The following is a 25,264-nucleotide window of genomic DNA, read 5'->3' as shown; positions in this document are numbered from 1 at the left end:
CAAAAAAGTATGCAGGAATTTGGGCTTTTAATTTTGTGTATTTGTTTTTTATTTTGCTGCAAGTTTATACTTCTTTTTGGGCCTCAACTGTTTATGGATGCTATAGCACTCATGCCAAAATATAATCAGTGGTTATTTTTTTGACTGTTGTCCACCAATGTGTGTTTTCTTTACACGTATGTTTGCTCAGTCCAAAACAGAACGTTTTGGCGATGGGAACTTCACTTTGTTTTTCAAAACCCAATTATTGCTCTTTTTTAAAAATAAATACTTTTTGATTGTTTGACCTTGAAACATTTAATATATCAAGTTTTGCAGTTGCGATTTTCAGCATTTTTGCTGCATGCACAACTTCAGCCTAAGGCTAAGGTGTGTTAGGCAAAAATACTAAAAATAAAAGTAGACACTTTTGAGATATCAAGCTCTAAATAGTGCATTTCGCAGCCTCTAGTGAAAGCCCCATGGCTGAAAAAAGTTGATTAAACCTTGCCAAATTAAGCATGAATGTTCGAATATGACAAGACCAGTTGCATACCACATTCGGTGAATCATAATGAACAAAAACAAAGGTTAGCAAGAAAGCATTTTTGTATTTTCCTGTATAGTTCAACGTCACCTTAACTTTAATCCTGCGGCTACCAGCAGTATAATGTGTATATATATATATATATATCTATCCTTTCTGGTTTCACCGATCACTCAGTGAGCGTTGAGCCACACTCACAGAATTGTCTATCAATAAGTAAAGTTCCTGCTGGAACAAAGAAGTTTCCTCAGTCAAAAGGTGCATAAGTATTTAAAAAGTAAATCCTTTATTTTCAAAAATATTCAGGTTAAAATCAGATTGCAACCTGCACCCGGTATGCAAACACGGAAGGCCAAAATGGAGATGACACGTTTCGCTACAACCTGAAGCTTGATCACATGGTGTTCCCCACGTTCTGGGCGCGTATTTATATATATATATATATATATATATATATATATATATATATATATATATATATATATATACATACATATACACGCACACACACACACACACCCCAAACCCCCCCCACACACACACCCACACACCCCCTCCCCCCCACCTACACACCTACCTGAAAAATGTTTGGTTAAAGGAAGTTGTGGTTAGGTTCTCCTTAAAAAATTGTTTACATTTATTGACACAACTTTTTTAAACGGACGCTATGGTTTAAGATGAAAACAAAACCCCCAAAGCTTACCAGTTCTAGTTTTTAAGGCAAGCATACCTAGGACACAACCATTCACTGCTCATTGCATCTTTTGCTGTGCTGATTCACCTTTTAATACAGGTCTTGAAATAATTATTTACAGTTTTGTTTATTTTTTTGTTTTGCCCATTGCCTAAAATGTTTGTAACCAGTTTGTGGTAATCCTCTTTTACTTGGCTCTTTTTTGTTGCTTAAGTCATGTACCAACTGTGGGTAATGTGGGTGGGTGTTTGCTATTTGTATTGGTACATGTGGCATCATGATCAGTACATAGCCGTTCATGTCATTGGGGCAGTAACGTCTTTAATCTTGTAGAACCCCAGTTCCTTTGCAGACCTTGTCTCTGGCCACATAACACGCTTCAGTTCCCTGTTCATTGTCTGTTGAAAATGTCTTTTGATGTAATATACATTTTCTGTCACAAGCTGAAGGGTAGAGCATTCAGTATTTTCTCTTGGTTTTCGTTATTTACTGTCATCAAAAGTGGGGCTCACCTGTGCTTCGAGATCGAATTCGCCGGAGGAGAGGTCGGATCCGGAAAGAGTCGTTGCCGAGAGGTCAGGCGTTCCTTTTTTTGTGAAGAGGTAAGGTCTGTTCCGGGAGTTCGCCACAATTGTCGTGCTGAGTAACAGTCACAGACAGAAATGACAATCCCCCTGTGCAGACCACGGAGGGGAAAAAGCCTGTGGCACAAAAAACCCCTATAGATGGAATGGCAAGAAGGTGTGGAGGTGATGGCTTGTCCGATCCAGTAGAATGACTTGAATAAACAGGTAAGTTGAAAAGTAACTGTTCTTTCTTTAAATCTGATCCTGAAGGCTGGTATGATGGAGATCCAGCGGACGAAGAAGAGACAAAACTCTGAAGGCAAGATGCGAACTGGGAAATGTAGTTCTGAGGAAAAAATGGAGGGCGGAAGAGGACCAGAGACAGGAAGATGAAACTTCGGTGGAAAAATAGAAGGAGAAAGGAAACCAAGGAAAATATCAGGGGAAAAGATAGAAGGTACAAGCGCATAAGGTCACCGTACTAACGTGTAAAAAAGAAACCCCTGCAAGTGGAAAACTTCTTACCCCAAGAATGAAGGCACCGAGACGGGAGCAAAGTGGTCAGGATACCTGGGAACTCCTGTAAGGAAGGTAAGGTAATCAAAGGGACTGAAAGAGGCGGAGTAAGAAAAGCGGCGAGCGCCGTGACAGAAAGTGAAAGTAAACAATGTCAGAAAACCTCGAATTACTGCGTGCAGAAAAAGGTAACAGTAGACAGATTGGCAGGAAGAAATGAGCTCAGGAAGAAACGCTACGGAGGGCTTTCAGGAAGAAACGAAGGAAGGCTGGAACTACAAGAGAACCAGAGAGCGAGGAAACCGCAACACAGTTGCAACGCACTGAGGGGGCGTGGCTTCCCTGCTTTTAAAGGGGAAGAGGTACATAGTTGCAGAGAGATAGAAACAGGACTAGCGGAGTTTCCACCGGGACCACATCTTCCATGAACCTCCTTTCATGACAGTATGTCCCCTTCTTGGGGCGACGGGCCCGGGTTTACCTGGTTGAAGGGCATAGAACTGTCGTAGACATCTGGGGGCGGAGATGTTGGTTACAGGTTCCCAAGAGTCTTCCGCGTGAGAGTATCCTTTCCAATGAACCAAGTACTCTAGTCTACCTCTATGGTAACGAGAGTCCAGAATGCGTTCCACCTCATAGACTTGTGGCTCCGGTTTCTTATTTTGCAACTTAAAGACCTTCTTCCGATGGTGGAGATCCGGGAGATAGGTCTTTAACAAGGAGGAATGAAAGACTGGGTGAACTCTGCCTAGCTGAGAAGGCAGTCTCAATCGAAAAGCCACCGGATTGATGCGGGCCGTGATGGGGAAGGGACCCAAAAACTTGGGGCTCAACTTGGAGGGATGAGTCCATCTAGGTAAGTATCTTGTTGATAGCCATACCTTATCTCCCACTTGCCATCCTGGAGTCTGAGTGCGGTGAGCATCTGCTGGAGCTTATATCGGAGACGACTTTCCTGTAAATTAGTGATGGAATTCTTTTGTATCCTAGCAATATCATCAAGAAGAGAGTCCACCGAAGGTATAGAAGAACTGGGGATGTTACTCAAAGGGAAAGAACGAGGATGACGACCAAAGACACAGAAAAACGGGGACATCTTGATAGCAGAATGAACAGTGTTATTGTACGAAAATTCTGCCATGGGGAGGAGAGATGCCCAATTGTCCTGTTGTTCATTGGCGAAGCAACGCAGATATTGTTCCATGGTTGCGTTGAGTCGCTCCTTTTGGCCGTTGGATTGAGGATGGTATCCGGAAGTAAGAGCTCTTTCTACTCCCAAAAGAGCACATAAAATCTTCCAAAATGTTGAGGTAATTTGTGAACCTCTGTCTGACAGGATCGTTTCTGGGAGACCATGGAGACGTACCACGTCTCTCAAAAACACTTGTGCCATTTCGGGAGCAGAGGGAATCCCCTTTAAGGGCGAAAAATGGCACATCTTGCTGAAACTGTCGATTGTGACCATGATCGCTGTGAATCCCTTTGATCTGTGAAGATCCACCACAAAATCAGTAGAGACATGAGACCATGGAGTCAAAGGTAGCCTTGGTTGATGTAACAAACCCGCCGGTTTAGATGTGGATCCCTTAATTCTGGCGCAGATAGGACAGGAATGCACATAAAGGTTGATGTCAGTAAGCATTTTCGGCCACCAGAACATCCGACTTATGAGTTCGGATGTGGCGGTGACACCCCTGTGTCCCGCTATCTTAGTATCGTGACCCCAATGAAGGATTTGTGCTCGTAACCTAGTGTCCGGAATGAAAAGTCTCCCTGGTAAAACCATAGATTTTCTTTGGTAGTTAATCGGCTTGATAGACTTCTGGGAAGCGGAAGTAGGGCTTCTGGAGAGGCTTTCTTGGCGTCTATCAAGAATTTTGAAATGACTTGTATAAAACGGACTTTAGGAAACAACACCTCGCCTTCAAAAGGTGGATTATTGAAGGAGTTGGGACTGCGAGATAAACTGTCGGCTAGGATATTCTTACTTCCTGGAAGGTATGTTATGTAAAAATCATATTGAGCAAATAAGTATGCCCATCGGGCTTGGCGGGAATTCCTGCACTCCATATATTGAAGCACCTTGAGATTACTGTGATCGGTGCGTATCTCGAATGGATGTCTTGATCCTTGGAGAAGATGTCTCCATTCAGGGCAGGCTTGTTTAATGGCCAACAATTCCTTTTCAATTACAGAGTAATTGATCTCGCTGGGACATAGAGTGCCGGAGAGATATGCGATCGGATGTTCCACTCCATTATGTTCTTGCTTAATCACGGCTCCTAGGGCTCCAGCAGAGGCATCAGTCTCAACAATAAAAGGTCGACTCTGATCGGGTTGTTTCAGGATGGGTGCAGAACAAAAGGCTTGCTTAAGCCCGCAGAATGCCTGTTCTGCTAAAGAATTCCATTCGAACCGAACATCTTTCTTTAATAAGGCTGTGATAGGTAGTACCTGCTCTGAGAAGTTGGCGATAAATCTCCTGTAAAAATTGGAAAGACCTAAGAAGGCTTGTACCTCTTTCACATTGCAAGGGGAGGGCCAGGCAAGAATTGCGGAAACCTTCTTGGGATCCATCTCAACTCCTTGTTCGGATAGTATAAAACCTAGATAGGGTACTGAAGATACTGCAATGAGACATTTCTCCGGTTTTGCAAACAGCTGATGACGTCTTAGTCGCTGCATGACCTCCGTGAGATGAGCCTGATGTTGGTGAGGGTGTCGCGAAAAAACCAGGATGTCATCTAAGTATATAATAACTGAGACAAACAGAAGGTCAGCAAAAAGGTGGTCCATAAACCTCTGAAAGGCTGCCGGGGCGTTGACTAGGCCGAAGGGCATCACCCGGTATTCGTACAGTCCAAAGGGTGTACGGAACGCCGTCTTCCATTCGTCCCCTTCTTTAATCCTGAGAAGGTGGTAGTCACCTCTGAGGTCAAGTTTGCTGAACAAGCGTGATCCTTCTGCGGCTTCCATTCCCTTATTAGAGGCATTGGGTAGCGATCCTTCACTGTGATCTTATTCAGGCCCCTGTAGTCAATACAAGAACGTAATTCTTTTGAATCTTTCTTGGAAATAAAAAATAGAGACGCCCCAGCTGGAGACATAGATGGTCGGATGAGACCGTTTTGAAGGTTTTGATCTAAATACTCTCTTAGTGCTTGTTTTTCAGGAATGGTTAAAGAAAACATGCGTCCAAATGGGACCGAACAGCCAGGCAGAATGTCAATAGCACAGTCCTCTGGTCTGTGTGGAGGCAAAGCCTTAGGTAACTTGTCTTCGAATACGTCGACAAACTCTTGGAAGATGGAATGGATATTATGGACTGGAAGCGACTCTGATGAGAAGGACGGAAAAGTCACCACAGCTTCTTTCATCTTGTTGGAAACCTCGCTTAGGGAAACTCTGCATCGTTGATCACAGTACTCGGATTCAAATTTCAGGGTGTTAGGAGACCAGTTGATCGTCAGTTTGTGTCTGCGAAGCCACGGAATTCCCAGAATGATTGGGAAGTGAGCTGCTCTTATAACATCAAAAGTGAGGGTTTCATGATGATGGGAGATACAAAGCTGAAGGTCCACTGCAGCCTGAACAATAGGTCCAGAACTTAACGGACGGCCATCCACATCTTCTACCTTCTGTTCTTCCGGTTTATCAACAAGATGGATGCCTTCTTGTTTGGCCCAATGGATATCAAGGAAGTTTCCTGCAGCTCCACTGTCAATAAGGGCTAAGACATTTTTTTTTTTGTTGGTTCTTCTTGGATATGGTTGCTTGAAGAACCATGAGGCGAGAGTCCTCTCCTGATGTTTGTGCACAAGGTGAGCCTTTGACTGAACCCCGGTAAGCGGCTCCTTCTAAGACCGGGGTCCGTTGTTTCCCCGACGCCGTGGAGGAACCTCAGGACAATCCCTCAACAGGTGAGAATCAGAGGCGCAGTAAAGACATAAACCCTTGTCCCGGTGTCGGCTTCGTTCTGTAGATGACAAAGGTCCCCTGGCCGTGCCGATCTGCATCGGTTCATCCCCAGTACGGTTTGAAGATAGTGGTAGGGATGAAGGAGATCCGGATACAGGTAACATTGGGTTTCGACTCTTCTTTTTCTCAGATCTACGCTCCGATATCCTGTATTCGATTTGAAGTACCAGCGTAAAAAGATCAGCCAAGGTAGTAGGTCTGGATACTCGCGCCAACTCGTCTTTCAGATCCTCATGTAAGCCCCTTCTGAATGCTGTATATTGGACCGGTTCAGGCCAATCTACTTCTGCAGCCAGTCGTTTGAAACTCGAGATATATGACAAAAGATCCATTGTCCCCTGTTTGATATCAAACAAGGCTTCGCCGGCTGCGATTCCGATCTCTTGTCTCTCAAAAGTCTGTCGAAAAAGCATAGTGAAGGCGTTGTAGTCTTGTAGAATCGGATTATTGGATGTAACCAATGGAGTGGCCCATGCCAGGGCATTTCCAATCATGTTAGAGATGAGAAAACCCACTCTGGTGCGATCCGAAGCGTAGGTAGCCGGTCTAAATGTGAAATTTACCATACAGGCATCCAGGAACTCCTTAACTCTCTTGGGTGCTCCATCAAACTTCCCAACTGCTAAAGACAAGGGTGGGAGATCAGTCTGGTGGGCGTCTCTGGCAGCGACTATCTGGCAAAGAGTTGCATTTTCAGCCTTAATCCCCTGTACTTCCATAGACAGGGTCTGAACTGCGTTCAGCAACTCCTGGACCTGTTCTGCCGTAGCCATCTTTTGGCGTTGCAAACTGTCATCAAAAGTGGGGCTCATCTGTGCTTCGAGATCCGATTCGCCGGAGGAGAGGTCGGATCCGGAAAGAGTCGTTGCCGAGAGGTCAGGCGTTCCTTTTTTTGTGAAGAGGTAAGGTCTGTTCCGGGAGTTCGCCACAATTGTCGTGCTGAGTAACAGTCACAGACAGAAATGACAATCCCCCTGTGCAGACCACGGAGGGGAAAAAGCCTGTGGCACAAAAACCCCTATAGATGTAATGGCAAGAAGGTGTGGAGGTGATGGCTTGTCCGATCCAGTAGAATGACTTGAATAAACAGGTAAGTTGAAAAGTAACTGTTCTTTCTTTAAATCTGATCCTGAAGGCTGGTATGATGGAGATCCAGCGGACGAAGAAGAGACAAAACTCTGAAGGCAAGATGCGAACTGGGAAATGTAGTTCTGAAGAAAAAATGGAGGGCGGAAGAAGACCAGAGACAGGAAGATGAAACTTCGGTGGAAAAATAGAAGGAGAAAGGAAACCAAGGAAAATATCAGGGGAAAAGATAGAAGGAGGTTAAGTTGGTATAAGAAGGAGAGAATGGTACAAGCGCATAAGGTCACCGTACTAACGTGTAAAAAAGAAACCCCTGCAAGTGGAAAACTTCTTACCCCAAGAATGAAGGCACCGAGACGGGAGCAAAGTGGTCAGGATACCTGGGAAATCCTGTAAGGAAGATAAGGTAATCAAAGGGACTGAAAGAGGCAGAGTAAGAAAAGCGGCGAGCGCCGTGACAGAAAGTGAAAGTAAACAATGTCAGAAAACCTCGAATTACTGCGTGCAGAAAAAGGTAACAACAGTAGACAGATAGGCAGGAAGAAATTAGCTCAGGAAGAAACGCTACGGAGGGCTTTCAGGAAGAAACGAAGGAAGGCTGGAACTACAAGAGAACCAGAGAGCGAGGAAACCGCAACACAGTTGCAACGCACTGACCTATATATGATTTTTGAGTTACGCATAGTAATGGTTGTATGATATTTTTGTGTGCTTTGTGGCACGCTTTTACAATGTTGATCCATTTGCTTTTTGTGGATTCAACTTAGTTCTGCTAACCCTATGCAAGTGCTGTACCTCAAAAAAGTATGCAGGAATTTGGGCTTTTAATTTTGTGTATTTGTTTTTTATTTTGCTGCAAGTTTATACTTCTTTTTGGGCCTCAACTGTTTATGGATGCTATAGCACTCATGCCAAAATATAATCAGTGGTTATTTTTTTGACTGTTGTCCACCAATGTGTGTTTTCTTTACACGTATGTTTGCTCAGTCCAAACATCTCCTTTGGCTCACGGCACCAACTAGGAACGTTTTGGCGATGGGAACTTCACTTTGTTTTTCAAAACCCAATTATTGCTCTTTTTTAAAAATAAATACTTTTTTGATTGTTTGACCTTGAAACATTTAATATATCAAGTTTTGCAGTTGCGATTTTCAGCATTTTTGCTGCATGCACAACTTCAGCCTAAGGCTAAGGTGTGTTAGGCAAAAATACTAAAAATAAAAGTAGACACTTTTGAGATATCAAGCTCTAAATAGTGCATTTTGCAGCCTCTAGTGAAAGCCCCATGGCTGAAAAAAGTTGATTAAACCTTGCCAAATTAAGCATGAATGTTCGAATATGACAAGGCCAGTTGCATACCACATTCGGTGAATCATAATGAACAAAAACAAAGGTTAGCAAGAAAGCATTTTTGTATTTTCCTGTATAGTTCAACGTCACCTTAACTTTAATCCTGCGGCTACCAGCAGTATAATATATATATATCCTTTCTGGTTTCACCGATCACTCAGTGAGCGTTGAGCCACACTCACAGAATTGTCTATCAATAAGTAAAGTTCCTGCTGGAACAAAGAAGTTTCCTCAGTCAAAAGGTGCATAAGTATTTAAAAAGTAAATCCTTTATTTTCAAAAATATTCAGGTTAAAATCAGATCGCAACCTGCACCCGGTATGCAAACACGGAAGGCCAAAATGGAGATGACACGTTTCGCTACAACCTGAAGCTTGATAACATGGTGTTCCCCACGTTCTGGGCACGTATTTTATATATATATATATATATATACATATATATATACATATACACGCACACACACACATCCCCAAACCCCCCACACCCACACACCCCCTCCCCCCCACCTACACACCTACCTGAAAAATGTTTGGTTAAAGGAAGTTGTGGTTAGGTTCTCCTTAAAAAATTGTTTACATTTATTGACACAACTTTTTTAAACGGACGCTATGGTTTAAGATGAAAACAAAACCCCCAAAGCTTACCAGTTCTAGTTTTTAAGGCAAGCATACCTAGGACACCACCATTCACTGCTCATTGCATCTTTTGCTGTGCTGATTCACCTTTTAATACAGGTCTTGAAATAATTATTTACAGTTTTGTTTATTTTTTTGTTTTGCCCATTGCCTAAAATGTTTGTAACCAGTTTGTGGTAATCCTCTTTTACTTGGCTCTTTTTTGTTGCTTAAGTCATGTACCAACTGTGGGTAATGTGGGTGGGTGTTTGCTATTTGTATTGGTACATGTGGCATCATGATCAGTACATAGCCGTTCATGTCATTGGGGCAGTAACGTCTTTAATCTTGTAGAACCCCAGTTCCTTTGCAGACCTTGTCTCTGGCCACATAACACGCTTCAGTTCCCTGTTCATTGTCTGTTGAAAATGTCTTTTGATGTAATATACATTTTCTGTCACAAGCTGAAGGGTAGAGCATTCAGTATTTTCTCTTGGTTTTCGTTATTTACTGTCATCAAAAGTGGGGCTCACCTGTGCTTCGAGATCGAATTCGCCGGAGGAGAGGTCGGATCCGGAAAGAGTCGTTGCCGAGAGGTCAGGCGTTCCTTTTTTTGTGAAGAGGTAAGGTCTGTTCCGGGAGTTCGCCACAATTGTCGTGCTGAGTAACAGTCACAGACAGAAATGACAATCCCCCTGTGCAGACCACGGAGGGGAAAAAGCCTGTGGCACAAAAAACCCCTATAGATGGAATGGCAAGAAGGTGTGGAGGTGATGGCTTGTCCGATCCAGTAGAATGACTTGAATAAACAGGTAAGTTGAAAAGTAACTGTTCTTTCTTTAAATCTGATCCTGAAGGCTGGTATGATGGAGATCCAGCGGACGAAGAAGAGACAAAACTCTGAAGGCAAGATGCGAACTGGGAAATGTAGTTCTGAAGAAAAAATGGAGGGCGGAAGAGGACCAGAGACAGGAAGATGAAACTTCGGTGGAAAAATAGAAGGTCACCGTACTAACGTGTAAAAAAGAAACCCCTGCAAGTGGAAAACTTCTTACCCCAAGAATGAATGCACCGAGACGGGAGCAAAGTGGTCAGGATACCTGGGAAATCCTGTAAGGAAGATAAGATAATCAAAGGGACTGAAAGAGGCGGAGTAAGAAAAGCGGCGAGCGCCGTGACAGAAAGTGAAAGTAAAAATTGTCAGAAAACCTCGAATTACTGCGTGCAGAAAAAGGTAACAACAGTAGACAGATAGGCAGGAAGAAATGAGCTCAGGAAGAAACGCTACGGAGGGCTTTCAGGAAGAAACGAAGGAAGGCTGGAACTACAAGAGAACCAGAGAGCGAGGAAACCGCAACACAGTTGCAACGCACTGAGGGGGCGTGGCTTCCCTGCATTTAAAGGGGAAGAGGTACATAGTTGCAGAGAGATAGAAACAGGACTAGCGGAGTTTCCACTGGGACCACATCTTCCATGAACCTCCTTTCATGATATTTACACAATGTTATTTGCATTTTCTTCCAGCTTCTTCAAATTTTATTTTTCTAAATACCTATTGTAGTGGACTGCTAGAAGATGTCAACATGAAATCACATTTTTTGTGTTGCCGATCCCATCACCAGAGCGTTCATTTCAATGTCTTGTATTTGCTCCCAGTCCACCACAAAGGAAATACTGTTGTCCTGCTTCCCTCGTTCCCAACTGGTCGGTAGAACCTGCATCGGCAGGCGGTTCGGTAAAAGCTGGCTCAAAAGGATAGCTGTCCCTTTAAGAACATTAACATTATGGTAGGGGGGCGTGGCTAGCGAGCCATGGTGTAGGACATGCCTGCGAGGAGCTGCTCCTGACGATCCGTCGTTGATCCGTTAATCCGCGCTGAAAAGCGACCCATGAACTCTGCAAATGGTTGTATAGACTTTGGAGGCCGTGCTGCACGACTACTGAAGGAGGCATGATTGTAGGACGAGGTAGACTGGAGAATTACGACTTTTGGACCTTCGGAGCTGCGGAAGCGCAAAATGGCAGACAACAAAGGACTGAAGCCGAGGTCATAGCAGCGATCGAGCTGCATTGAGGAGATTGAAAGGGAAGACTGGCCTCTGTCGCTTGCGCTGGGCCGCTCCCTGGTGCCTGCTAAGTTTTATTGTTTACAGCAACGTGTGCTCGGGGAGCCCGCTGCAGAGTTACATTGTGGCAATATATCCCCGGGCGCGAGGGACCGAACAGTGCGGCAGACACAGTAGCCGCGTTTGGAACCCTTGTAGCACAGCGGATGGTGAGCCTCCAGACATGAGAAGCTCTGGGTGGCTGCACATTGAAATAGATTGACACAGTGCCGTGTCATTTGAATAATATCGGAGGAGCCGCGCTGCATGTGGAGTCAGTGCAAAGCCTGCCAATAAGCAAGGTACGGATTGGCACAGCTCTCGGTCAGTGCACGCAAAAGTGATTTGTGGAGCGACCTGTGCGGAGATACGGAGGCTGAGTCAATTAAGTTGTGGCCAAACTAAATAGAAATCCGGCGGACACGAGGGGCACGCCTAAGCAGAGCGGAGGTGAGAAACACGGTGATTCTGCAGGCTAAAGGCAGCACAGGAGCCGCGCTGAGGGAGAAGAGCCAGCGCGGCCCACTCGATACATTTTCGCCCATAAGTACGTATGGGACCTGTGGTAAGACACTAACTGTGGCGGCTTCCAACCATTGGGATTGCCAGGTGAGCACCCCATACAAACTGAATCATACCATCGTGCTTACAGGAAAAAGTGCTAGATGCCAAGGGGGAAGAAGAGGCCTCCCCGCTTTTCCTGAGATGTATGCCTGAGTGGTTTCTCTGCCACATGTACCCTGGGGCGTCGGGAAGGAGCAAATGGCCCCGTAGAGTGCAAGGGCTGTACATTGAGCGCTAATACTGGAGAGCACGAGGTACAGGGCTGAGCTAGGTGGCGGATGGCACGAGAACGGCCTCAGTTGACACAGACAGTAGTGCGCATAGTATAAGGAGCCCAAGAGACAGATGGTCCAGCTGGGACCAGTAGCAATCTACAAGAAGCAGTAAGGACAATTGGAAACGTGGGAGGACATAACCCACCCGAAGACATAGCTCAGCGCATACAAATCCATACAGGGTACTTCAAGGATAACAGCCCAGGTCTGGAGTGACTCACAAGCGTCACAGCGTGATAGTGAACCAGAATTGCTGCACTACGGACAAAGTAACATCGGATACTTGAACAGAATCGCAAGATGACAGGGAGAGTAATCAAGGGCAAAAGCAAACAACCCACGATGGAAGCGTTTGCTAAGACACAGCAGTCTCCAGCGGCGTTGACGCACAGTGGTGCAAATGTACCCATGGAAAGTTCCCCGGGGTCTGAAAACCACCAGATACTAACGGCTATAAAGGAGCTAAGAGACTCAAGGGGGATAGCAATGGCAGACCGGCGAACCTCCTTGGAGGCTAAAATAGACGCAGTGGGGATAGAAATCAACCTGCTGCGACAAGACGTCAGGGCGCTGGCAGACAGGATGAGCAGTCTGGAGAGTGCTGTCAAAACTAACACGGACACTAGCACTAATAACGCAAAGGAGGTCCACATACTAAAGCAGCAAGTGGCTAACCTGGAGAACCGTGCGGAGGAAGCAGAAGGAAGGGCGAGACGGAATAACATCCGTGTAGTTGGCCTGCCGGAGGGAGAAGAAGGCCAGGACCCTACGGATTATGTTGAGAACATGATCCTGCAGGAAATAGGGGCCGACAAACTCTTGCAATGATTCACAGTGGAGCGAGCGCATAGAGCCCTCATGAGAAAACCAAAGCCTGGAGCCCCTCCCCGCGCAATAATTGCCAAGATACTGAACTATAAAGATCGCGAGACGATTCTGGAGTACTTTCGAAAAGGAGGAACGATAGAAAGAGCCTTGGCTACTATAACAGCGTATCCTGATTATACAATGCTGGTCCAGAGGCAGTGGTATAGCTATGTGGCGGTAAAGAGGAGGCTGCGCACGGCCGGCATCAAATATATGCTTCTGTACCCTGCAAGATTGAAAGTACTGCACAAAAGTAGAATGTTCTTTTTTGAAACCCCAGAGGAAGCAGTGACATGGCTGGGCCTACAGGGCTGCCCGGAACAAGATGCGGAACGGGCCCAAGAAGAGCACGATAAGTGATTGGGATGCTACATGTATACTGGGTTGTCACATAGCGGGGTATCCCAGTAGAGACTTGGTAAGGACACTGATAGACGGGTACGGATGGGTAGTGTTGAAACTAGGCTATGAGATCCTTGATTTTGTTGAAACGTGACGGACTGGAATATAGAGCATTGAACACATGAGTAAATTGAATAGCAATGCGTGGTTGAATTGAAGCAAACAGGAGCGGCAGGACACAGGCACCTTACCCCCGCCCCTCCGAGTAGTAGTAGTAGTAGTAGTAGTAGTAGTAGTAGTAGTAGCAGGATAGCCATTAGGGCGACCTCACCCTGCTGAGCTTCGAGTACAGGCTATCGCCAGAAAGAGCTAGATGCGGGGGTGCCCGAGATCCAGGGATGGAGCTGGGCAACAGTTGGGGTGGGTAATTTTGGGGAAGGGAAGGGAAGGGAGGTGGGAGGAAAGGGAAGGGAGGTGGGAGGGAAGGGGAAAGGGGTGTTTGAGGTGTTTGTAGTTAAGGGGAGTTTAAATTGGGAAACGAGCCTATATAGACTGAGATGGAGGTTAGATCTGGACTGCAATGGTGGGGGGTGGGAGGAACTCTAAAAGGCCATGGGGGACCTTAAAATAATCACGTGGAATGTCAGAGGGCTTAACAGCTATTTAAAGATGAACAAGGTCATGTTGTACCTACGTAGGCAAAAGATAGACATCGCACTGTTGCAGGAAACTCACCTGACACGGGAAAAGATGGAGATGGTGGCTAAGAAATGGAAAGGGGTTGTGGCGGGCTCGTCATATTCTGCTTATGCAAGGGGAGTGCTTATCGGGGTGGCGCCGCATGTCCCGTTTCAACTGTTGCAGGAAGTAGCGGAGACGGATGGGAGGATGGTCATAATGAGGGGACTGGTGGAGAATAGGGAGATAAGCATTGTGAATACGTACGCCCCGAATCAAAATACAGCGGCATATTTCAGAACACTGTGTACTAACCTTAGCATTTGTATGGGGAGTGCGATGATCTGGGGAGGGGACTTTAATTGGTGTTAAACCCTAGGGTAGATAGATCAGATGGGATGATTGATAGACCCACCCCAGCTGCCAAAGTGTTGCAGACATTACTGGATGACTTTGGTCTAGGAGATGTGTGGAGGACGAGACACCCCTAAGAAAGGCAATACTCGCATTATTCAGCCCCGCAGCAGTTACATACGAGGCTGGACTATGTCTTTGCTACATCAGAGGTAACAACAGAGATTATGCAAGCGGAATATAAAGCGAGGGTCCTTTCGGACCACTCGACTCTGGTCCTCGGATGGCAATACTGCCCCCCGAGAGCAAGGATTCCGACATGGCGCCTCAAAGCGGAGGCACTCGGGATCCCTTTTTTAGGGATGATATGAAGGAGTAGATTATAAACTATTTTGAATTGAATACTGGTAGGGTGGATTCGGTGGGCACATTATGGGAAGCCTTCAAGGTTGTGATGATTGCAAAATCTAAAGGTCTGCAGGGTGGGATCTTGGCTGACCTACAAGAAACAGAAAGGGAACTGGAAAAGGCATTGCAAGGAGGAAGTAACCATGGTGCTGATACTTAAACTGCAGCATAAATGCGAGGGGCACTGGGAAAGACTGTGTAACCTCAACTATAAAAAATATATAGAGAGACAGCATGCGGGAGGGGATAAAACAGGGAGGCTCTTGGCATGGTTATACAAAAGCGAAACCCCCAGACCCACGATTAGAACAGTGATGAGGGAAGACGGTAGTGTAGCTGACACCCAAGAGGGAGTCAATCAGGAGTTTGCAGATTATTATAGGTTACTATATGGGGATGAGGGCGGGAAGTGGTCATGCGACGATAACAGAAACACTGGAGGATATAGGACTGCCCAAGATAAGCGCTGAGGAAAGAGAGGAGCTGGATGCACCGATTACTTTGAAGGAGTTAGAAGAGGTGGTGAGGCAGCTGCCCACTAGTAAGACCCCGGGGGCTGATGGTCTCCCAAGTGAATTTTATAAAGTATATGAAGAAGAGGTGCTCCCCCCAATGTTAGAAATGTTAAATGAAGCATTTGAGGTGGGATGACTGCCAGAGTCACTCAGAGAAGCGATCATAATACCGCTTCCCAAACCCAACAAGCCTGGGCATAGCTGTGGTTCCTACAGACCTTTGTCGATGTTGAACCAAGACAGCAAGATATTGACGGCTGTTTTGGCAAAAAGACTGAGGAGAGTTATAGGTAAACTAATACACCCCGATCAGACAGGCTGTGTCCCGCACAGGAATATAACTAATAATCATAGACGACTCCAACGGGTTATTGAGTTTGGGAGTGGGAACGAGGGCGAAATGGCAATTGTGTCCTTGGACGCAGTAAAGGCCTTCGACTCGGTCAAGTGGCCATGGCTGCTGGCGGCCCTGGCGGGCTATGGGATGGGGCCTGGATATATACAGTAGGCGAAGATGCTATATAGTGAACCGCTGGCCAGAGTTGGAACTGGAACAGTGATATCAGAAAGATGGCAACTCTGCAGAGGCACCAGACAGGGATGTCCATGGTCCCCAATGCTCTATATATTGGCCCTGGAACCCCTAGCAATATACCTGAGACAACAATATGATATCATAGGCATCGCTGTGGGAGGGGAACGACATTTGGGGGCCGATTCATGGAACAAACGTGCGCCGAAAAACAGGCGCACGCGTGCGATTCATGTAAGTCCCTGCGCGTGTTTACCTCGGGATGTGCGCCAAACCTGTGCATGGCGCACAAGTCACTGCAACATCCCGAAAGGCGTGCGCGACGCGCACAGTGAAAGAGCACAACCTCGGCGCATACACCAGAAAGTGGGCGGGACACGGGGCGTAACGCGCGGAATGGGGAACAACGTGCGAAAATAAGGGCGTAACTGGGGGATGTACTGCAGGGAAGCAGACGGAACGCCCACATGCACTCGAACCACACGTATTCATGGAATCGAATAGGGCAAAGCCACGCACAGCCAAAGACACGCACAAGCTGAAACATGTCCGCCACACGAAGGCGGGCGGTAGAGTCCCTGCGCATTACAAAAGTGGCAACATACAGCAATTGGGCCTGTGCGAACGGGGCACGTGTATTGCGGGGGTGCGCGGGAAGTTACACACGCAATTGAGCGGGGTACGTGTATTTCGGGGGCGCGCGGGAAGTTACACACGCGATTGAGCGGGGTACGTGTATTTCGGGGGTGCGCGGGAAGTTACACACGCGATTGAGCGGGGTACGTGTATTTCGGGGGTGCGCGGGAAGTTACACACGCAAATGAGCGGGGTACGTGTATTTTGGGGGTGCGCGGGAAGTTACACACGCGCTTGAGCGGGGTACGTGTATTTCGGGGGTGCTCGGGAAGTTACACACGCGATTGAGCGGGGTACGTGTATTTCGGGGGTGCGCGGGAAGTTACACACGCGATCTCATCAGGGTACGTGTATTTCGGGGGTGCGCGGGAAGTTACACACGCGATCTCATCAGGGTACGTGTATTTTGGGGTGCGGGGGAAGTATCACACGCAACATCAGCAGGGTACGTGTATTCCAGGGGTGCGCGGGAAGTTCCACACGCAATTCCATCAGGGTACGTGTATTACAGGGGTGCGCGGGAAGTTCCACACGCAATCTCATCAGGGTTCGTGTATTACAGGGGTGCGCGGGGGGCACCACACGTGAATTGCACGTGTGGGTCCTCCCAGGTGTTCCCTCTACACCCTCCACGGCCCCTGCAGGTGGCTCACACCACAGGGGCCTACCCTGCACATGTCCTGCAGGCACCCCATCCACCATGGCCATGCCCCCCAGCCAACCCACATATCCACTTGCACTACTGCCCACCAATGCATGTCCCCCTGCGCCACCAGGGGCACCCTCCACCAGGCCCCCACCCATGTCCAACTCATGTCTCCCACCACCCCCACCCCCCAGCACTGTGGGGCACCTGCCAGCAGGCCTCCACCCATTTCCAACTCATGTTCCCCACCACCCCCGACCCCTAGCAGTGAGGGTCACCCTCCACCAGGCCCCCACCCATGTCTCCCACCACCCCCACCCCCCAGCAGTGCAGGGGCACCCTCCACCAGGTCCCCACCCATGTCTCCCAGCACCCCCGCCCCCCAGCAGTGCAGGGGCACCCACCACCAGGCCCCCACCCATGTCTCCCAGCACCCCCAACCCCCCAGCACTGTGGGCCCCTGCCAGCAGGCCCCCACCCATGTCTCCCACCACCCCCACCCCCCAGCAGTGCAGGGGCACCCTCCACCAGGCCCCCACCCATGTCTCCCACCCCCCACCCCCCAGCACTGTGGGGCACCTGCCAGCAGTCCCCCACCCATGTCCAACTCATGTTCCCCACCACCCCCACCCCCCAGCACTGTGGGGCACCTGCCAGCAGGCCCCCACCCATGTCTCCCACCACCCCCACCCCCCAGCAGTGCAGGGGCACCCTCCACCAGGCCCCCACCCATGTCTCACCCCCCACCCCCCAGCACTGTGGGGCACCTGCAGCAGGCCCCCACCCATGTCTCCCACCACCCCCACCCCCCAGCAGTGCAGGGGCACCCACCATCAGGCCCCCACCCATGTCTCCCACCCCCCAGCCCCCCTGCACTGCTCACCCCTACGTCACCAACCGCCCACACTCCATTTCTGTTTTTTCCACCTACTGGGCTAGTCGGAATTGTTGAATTCCATGACATCCCTTTTTAGGGGAGTTACTTTTTGGCTGTTGTGAGGGGTCATAAATGCGAGACGGACACATAGGTATAGTTTTCTCACAAGTCACCATTTTATTAAATGATAAGGGGTGAGACAAACGCCTATCTTTCCCTAGCCTAACAAGGATTTCCCTACATGACAAACAAAGGTTAAAGGAAAATGACCTAATGACCAAAAGAATCTGTCCCTCACACTAATACATACAACAAAATCATACAGAAATTATTTGGCCGTTTAAACTTCACAAAATTACATTTAAATTCAAACATAAAGATTTTAAACAGGACTCCTTGTGACCAGGGTTGGATCCCCTTCCCCTTGATCAATTCAGGATGTTTCAAACCAAAGTTACATTTCTGGAAAGTTCTTTTCACTAGCCAAGTTACACTCCAAGTAGAATAAACACTTATTTTCATTCAACATGTCCTTCACTTAGCAAAGTGACTATTATAGTTCCAAAGGGTTTCTTCACACTTAAAGACAATTGTTAAGTTTCCACAACCTTCTACTTGGCAAACTAAAAAGACTCTCTTCACACATCAAGTCAGAAGTCAAAGTAAATGTTCTTTTCTCTGAAAACCAATCACTTTTTATCACATCATATTTCTCCTTCATAAGCAACACCTTAGGATGATTCCACCACAACCTTGTACCACATTCACAGTTCTTCAAATTATCTTCTTCCTTGTCCATTCGCCTGCCAGGACTAACTACCATTTGTCCCTTTCCTTGTTTACTCACCTGCCAGGATAAAAACTCCTACTACTACAACTTATACTCTCTGGTAAGGCTTGTTCCAAACTTTCCACACTTAAATACTCAATAGGGAAAGTTGAACCAACAACTGCTTCTCGGGTTAGTCTTTTGACTCTGAACACAATTGGCTTACAGCTTCTTCCACAAGTATAATGCACCAAAGGAAAATGTTTCTCACATTGATCTGTTTGCCATAGGCAGTGCAGGTTACAGTTCTCTACCCTTGATCCTTTTTACATGGAAGACCTTTCTCCTGCAGACTCTGATTTCTATTTACACAACTTATTGACTGCTGGCAATGTGGTTTACGCCTTTCTCCCACGGGGTATCTTGTTCTCGGACTGTTATATTCAAATTGCCTTTGCGTTACTTTCAGCTTTCTTTGGCTTTGGCAATGCAGGTTAAATGTCCCCTTAATGGATATCTCGCTTTAGGAAAGTTGTATTCCATTTGCTTTATTATTGTCCATTTTTGGATTTGACTATATGGGTTACAATATTGCCCTATTTTACATCACTCAATAGAGTTGCGCCCAGTTTGCTTTAATTCAAATGTCCGGTATTAAACCTGTGTATAATTACAAAGCGGTATCCTTCAGATCGCCCCATGGTCACCTGCATACGGCCAACTCACCGGTATGTCCTGGGGTCTCCTTTTGACTCACTGGTTCTGCTTCTTCGTGTGTCAGTACTCCCTCAGCGTTTCACAGCTCCAGCCACTCTGCCACTGCTTGCGCTGTCCTGCTCAGGTGTGGGTCATTAGAACAACTAGACCACTCATTACAATTTGGTAACTCTGGACCCCTCTTCTTCGTCTCAGTACTAAGGACATTATCAGACTTGCCTTAATGGTCTTATTTGTTTTAAGATCAGAATCATCAATTTTACAATAAGCCATTAAGACTGTATGATCATTAGGGAAATTGTTCAGAGGGTTCTCCCATTTCTCCTGTCACGGGTTTCCTCCCAAGTGCTCCTCCTGCATAATACCACCCCCAGGGTCAGGATCAGATAGCGGTTGCCTTTTCCTGTCCAAACAAGAAGGGGTTCAGGTGAGGGTTTTTGGGATGAATACCTCTGATTCATCATATAGTCCACTCAATTTTTTCGTTTGGATTGGTGTATTTTGTCTTTTTATTTCATTGTGGTGCCGCCCTCTGACTCATGCCGTTTACTACGGGATTCAAGCAATACATCCGTAGCAGGAAACAGTTCTCAGCAGCCGACCCTCATCATGCCTGTGTCCAATGCCTGGGGATCTATCACCGAGTGAGTTCATGTGTCTTCTGTTGTGGAATTCACCCAAGCTCTCTGCTTAGACGTCTTCTTTCCATGTCAGCTGGGACCGGTAGCAAAGGCGACTGAATGCTTTGTCAGGACCAGGAAGGAGGCTGACATTGGTAAGTGGGAGATCGTGCCTGCAGGTGGGGTATGTGTTTCGGCACCAGCCCTCAGTACCTAGGTGAAGACCGCCACCCCAGTTTCAGGACCTTCACAGGAACGTTTAGGGGAAATCCCCAGTGCGATTACAGAAGAAAGACGAGAAAAGCTATCATAAGAGGCATAAACATTCTTGGTCGGTAACAAGTTCAGTACCGGCTTCTTTAAAGAGGCACAAAAGAAGGAAATCTTCTAAGGACAATGCACCATAGCTGGATCGTTACTTAAAGGTCAGATTGATCATGTTAGGCTCATTTCGTATTCGGAGTGCTTTGATTAATCAAAATACTTCACTTGACATACTTTTTGGCACTCCATTGAGGTCTAAGGTTCAGAAATTTTTACCCAATTTTCTCCTGAGACTGAGGAGTTTTTGGCAGAACCTACGGAATCGGCTCCACAATTGGTGTTGACCAATATACAGGTACACAGACTTGTTGTGTTCAACATTTACAATCCTGCTCAACAATCATCCAGGATTGATTCTTCTACTTCTCCTTTGAGACTAGAAGATATCCAAGGTGAACCATCAGATATGGCTAAAGACATTACTAATACAGTCCTGGAGACTATGTTGTCTAAACCTTTTCTGGAAGTCTTAGCCCAACGTATTAAGGATAAAATGGGGTCTCCTGAACCTCCTCAAGGAGCGGATCCCAGGGTGCCAACTCCATTGCCAACACCAGTTACAGTTGAATGAGAGGGTGCTGCTCCGCCTAACAAGAAACAGAAGATGTCGAGAGACACAGATTCAGAATCCGATGATAGCAAGCAACTCATATGTTCCTCCTATAAAACATTTATATGACATAGTGGCTAAGCCATGCAGACCTTAGAGAATGTGCCAAAAGAAAACTCAGACTGCAGTGATTTTTGGGAAACTGCCTTCTCAACACACCACAACTCTCCATTTCCTATGGAACTGTTTGTCATGGGACAGGCTTTAAGTCATTAGGGTAAATCACATTCTGATCCTCATGGGTGCAAAGCTTTGGATGCTAAGTACAAGGTCCCTAAAGGGTAACCCTTTGTTCTGATGGGAAATCTACCTGCACAGTTTTCTGTGGTCTCTGCAGTTTTAGGTTCTAAGGGTAAATATCCTGCACCTTCTCCTACTTCAGTGATGGATACTAATACTAAGGCCTGTGTGGCACAAGGTAATAAGTCTTATACAAGTGCTTTGCTACAACTCGGCAGGTCAATACGGCTTTGGTTTTAGCCCGTTTTAATATCTTGAATTGGGAAAACCTGGATCGTTTTACATAATTGCTCCCACAGGAAGCTGCAGAAGAGTTTTCCTTCTGGGTATCAGAAGGTAGAGAGGCTGCAATACAACTGCAGGTGGTCAAATATCTAACAGACACTACAGCAAGTGCTGTAACAAGCACAGTGCATAGACATGCATATTTATCATACTTCCTTGCATCGGGATATTCAAGGCAAAGTGTTAGACTTTTCATTTGGTAGTAAAACATTATTTGATCGGTCAACTGACGGAAGTTCTTTAAAAATGCAAAGCGAGTGTTACAGTGGTGAAATCTCTGTTACATCTCGGGGAAATAACCGTACCATCAAACCATTAAGCTGCATTCTCAAGCTGATAATGGTTCCACCTCTACTAAGAGGAGATGCAGGCCAAAGGCATAGTGAGGGGTCAACCCCTTGTTGTTTGACTTCCATCCAGGGATGTACAATTCATCTGCTCCAATCTGTATCAAGGAGCATACATCAGCATACAGCAGGAAGGATTGCGAATTTCCTACATTGATGTGAGAACATCCGCAAGATAATTGGGTATTGACCATCATTTGCCAAGGTTACTCTCTAGCCGTTCCATCGTCCCCACCAAAGCTCCATAAATCATCTCCGGAGCTTCTCAAAGAGATTAAAAGTCTTCTCTCTCTGGGGCGATAGAATTGGATCCAGAAAAAAGAAACAGGTCGGGGGTTGTTTAAGATGCAGCTTACATGCGACACGTTGCACAAACTAGCCTTGTTGATAAATGCTCAAAGGATTCAGTTCATTGGAGCAGTAATAGCTGGTACTCTAAAAAAGGCTTTTCACCCTCTAGTTGGGGTCTCAGCAGTTCATCAAGTAATTGCCATTTACATGACACATCAGTTTTTGTCGGACTGGTGGTACCAAAGGCCCTTGTGGCTGATGGCATCTTGCATCCATCTAGTACCCTTAGCGAGACTTCAGATAAGAACCATTCAGTGGCATTTTACCAGACACTGGAATCAACTGTCGGAGCCTCAGACCATGGAGGTTCCAGTATCGAGCCACATTCAAGAAGTCCTGTCATGGTGGAACAAATCGGAAAATCTGTTGATCAGATATCCGTTTCAAACCCCACATCATCAAATTGTGTTAACAACGGACTCATCGGAATACAGGTTGGGGGAGCTCATTGTCAGGAATTGACAACACATGGTCTTTGTTCAAAACAGGAAAAAAGAAACCACATACACGTTTTGAAGTTTAGAGCAATTTTATATGCCCTGAGGTCATTCCTTCCCTCTGTTCAGGGAAAGGTGGTAAAGATTCTTACGCACAATACCACTGCAATATTCTTTGTGAAGGAACAAGAGGGAATACACTCCCGCACTCTGTTTGTTCTTGCAGAGAAATTATGGTATTGGCCCTGGGAAAACCACATTTTCATATAGCGTCCCATCTAGAGGGAAAGAAGAATGTCTTGCCAAACAAACTGAGCAGAGTGGAATCCACGAATGGGAACTGAAAATATCAGAGGTGAAAACACTTTTCTAGAAGTAGGGTCGACCGGCAGTAGACATATTTCCAACCCCAGTGCAATGGCCTTTTTTTGCATCGCGGGAGGGTCATGGACATCGCTCTTTGGGGGACTCCCTACAGCTGAACTGGTCAAACAAGAGGCTTTACGTGTTTCCTCCACTTCCCCTGATACACAAGACATTTATGAAGTTCAAAACAACTCAGAACGTAACAATAGACATAGCCCCGTTCTGACCACGTCAGATTTGGTTTCCAGATCTTCTGGATCTTGCAGGGTCAGTGAATATGTAACTACTGATTTCGGAAGATCTTCTGACTCAGCATAAGGTGCAGGTGCTTCACCCCTCCTCTCAATTACTGAACTTGAAGGCTTGGTTTCTGAAGCTCTGACCTCTGCGCATTTACATTTATCTGAACAGAATCTAAGGGTTATGATCGCTTCCATGAAGGCATCCAGAGACAAGCAATACCAGAGCAAATGGTTACTTTTTTGCCATTGGACTTTGGATCGCAATTTAAATCCTTTGAAAGCATCGATAGACGATGTAATGTATTTTATGTCGTTTCTGGTATCAACAGGAGTCAAGGTTGACACTTGCAAACATTATTTATCTGCAAAAGGCGCTAATTTGAACAGAGAACAACATTCTTTTTCTTTATCCAACGAGGCAATTCGGAGGCATTTTGAAGGCCTCCTTCGTTTGCATCCACCTATTTGCGATCCTCCACCTCATTGAGATTGAAATTTGGTTCTGTCTGCATTAATGGATACACCTTTTGAACCTATGGCTCCTTGCGATTTTTGGGTCTCTTAACATGGGACATTACTTTTTTAGTAACCATTACTTCATCAAGGAGAGTAGGAGAGCTTCAGGCTTTGTCCTCAACAGAACCTTACCTGTTTATTTCCTAGGGATAAGGTAGTCCTTTGTACAGTGTCCTCCTTTTTAACTAAAGTAGTTTCTGAATTTCATCTAAATCAAAAAAATGCCCTCCCGGTCTTTCATCCCAGACCACATTCTTCACCGACCGAAGAGACCTTACTTAATATGGACGTGTCACAGGCTCTAAACTTTTATTTAGAAAGAACCAAACCGTTCAGAAAAACTGAGCAACTTTTGTCACTTATGGTGGCCACTCTCCTGGGAATAAAGCTGCAAAAGCTTTATTGCCAGGTAGATTGTCTCACATTGCAAAGGCTTATAATGTGAGTGGGCTTTGTGCTCTGCAGATACTTCAGCCCCTCTCCCAAGAGCCGAGGCAGCATCAGTTGCCTTCAGTAGGCACAGCCCCATTGCAGACATTTGCAGGGTTGCTACTTGAGCTACTCCACTTGCTCTTCTGTACCTCTTTCCCTCTTTCACTTCCCTGCTAATCTCCCCACTGTTGCTGTGACCGGTGGCCTGATCCTCATGAAGCTCACAGGATCCCAGGCACTTCTTCCCAGTCCATACCACCCCTCTTCCCCCACTGCACTGCCCTTGCAGACCCCTCCTTGCGGCTCCACTTCCCACCCTTGAGAGTCACCTGTACTAACACTGAGCCTGAGGTTCTCCTCCTGGACTTCCCCTAGCAATTCCCTCCCGGGCCCTCCTCCAGCACTTGTCCACTCCTCTGCACCCCCTTCGATCCCCCTCCCCTGCACTTCTCCTTGATGCACTGCACATCCGAATGGCACAAGGCCTAGTAGGACCACAACTGTGTATTTACTAACTTTGCCATTGTTTACTTTCTCTGTTCCCTTCCCATTAGCCTTGTGGCACTTTGAAACACAATTCTGCTGTGTAAAGCGCCTTACAAACGCACAATAAAATGCACTAAATAAATTACGCTTTGGATGCATCTTCCAGGAAAGATGCTAAGTTTGGCCAAGAGGTGATTTGCAGTTTATTTGCTTGAATTACGTATATACCATCTCCTCCACCTTAACTATTATTGAAGCTTTTTAGTCTGGTCCCAACCAGATGGGAAGGAGGGAGAGGAGGACGACAGAGAAATGAAAATATTACCTTCATGGTGATCCAGGTTCTCTTGGTCCTTGCTCTTCCTCCTTCACAACACCCACCAAGGCATC

At 46.5% G+C, this 25,264-nt stretch overlaps 1 protein-coding gene across 3 annotated transcripts in view; it reads left to right on the top strand.

Annotated features, from left to right (window-relative positions):
- Positions 1-25,264, top strand: part of SERAC1 (serine active site containing 1) — an 898,347-nt gene that overhangs the window by 334,814 nt on the left and 538,269 nt on the right. The window lies entirely within an intron of this gene.

Source organism: Ambystoma mexicanum, chromosome 4q, assembly GCF_040938575.1.
Source record: "Ambystoma mexicanum isolate Mex_15411 chromosome 4q, UKY_AmexF1_1, whole genome shotgun sequence".
NCBI lineage: Eukaryota > Metazoa > Chordata > Amphibia > Caudata > Ambystomatidae > Ambystoma > Ambystoma mexicanum.
This window is presented reverse-complemented; position numbering and strand designations above follow the sequence as displayed.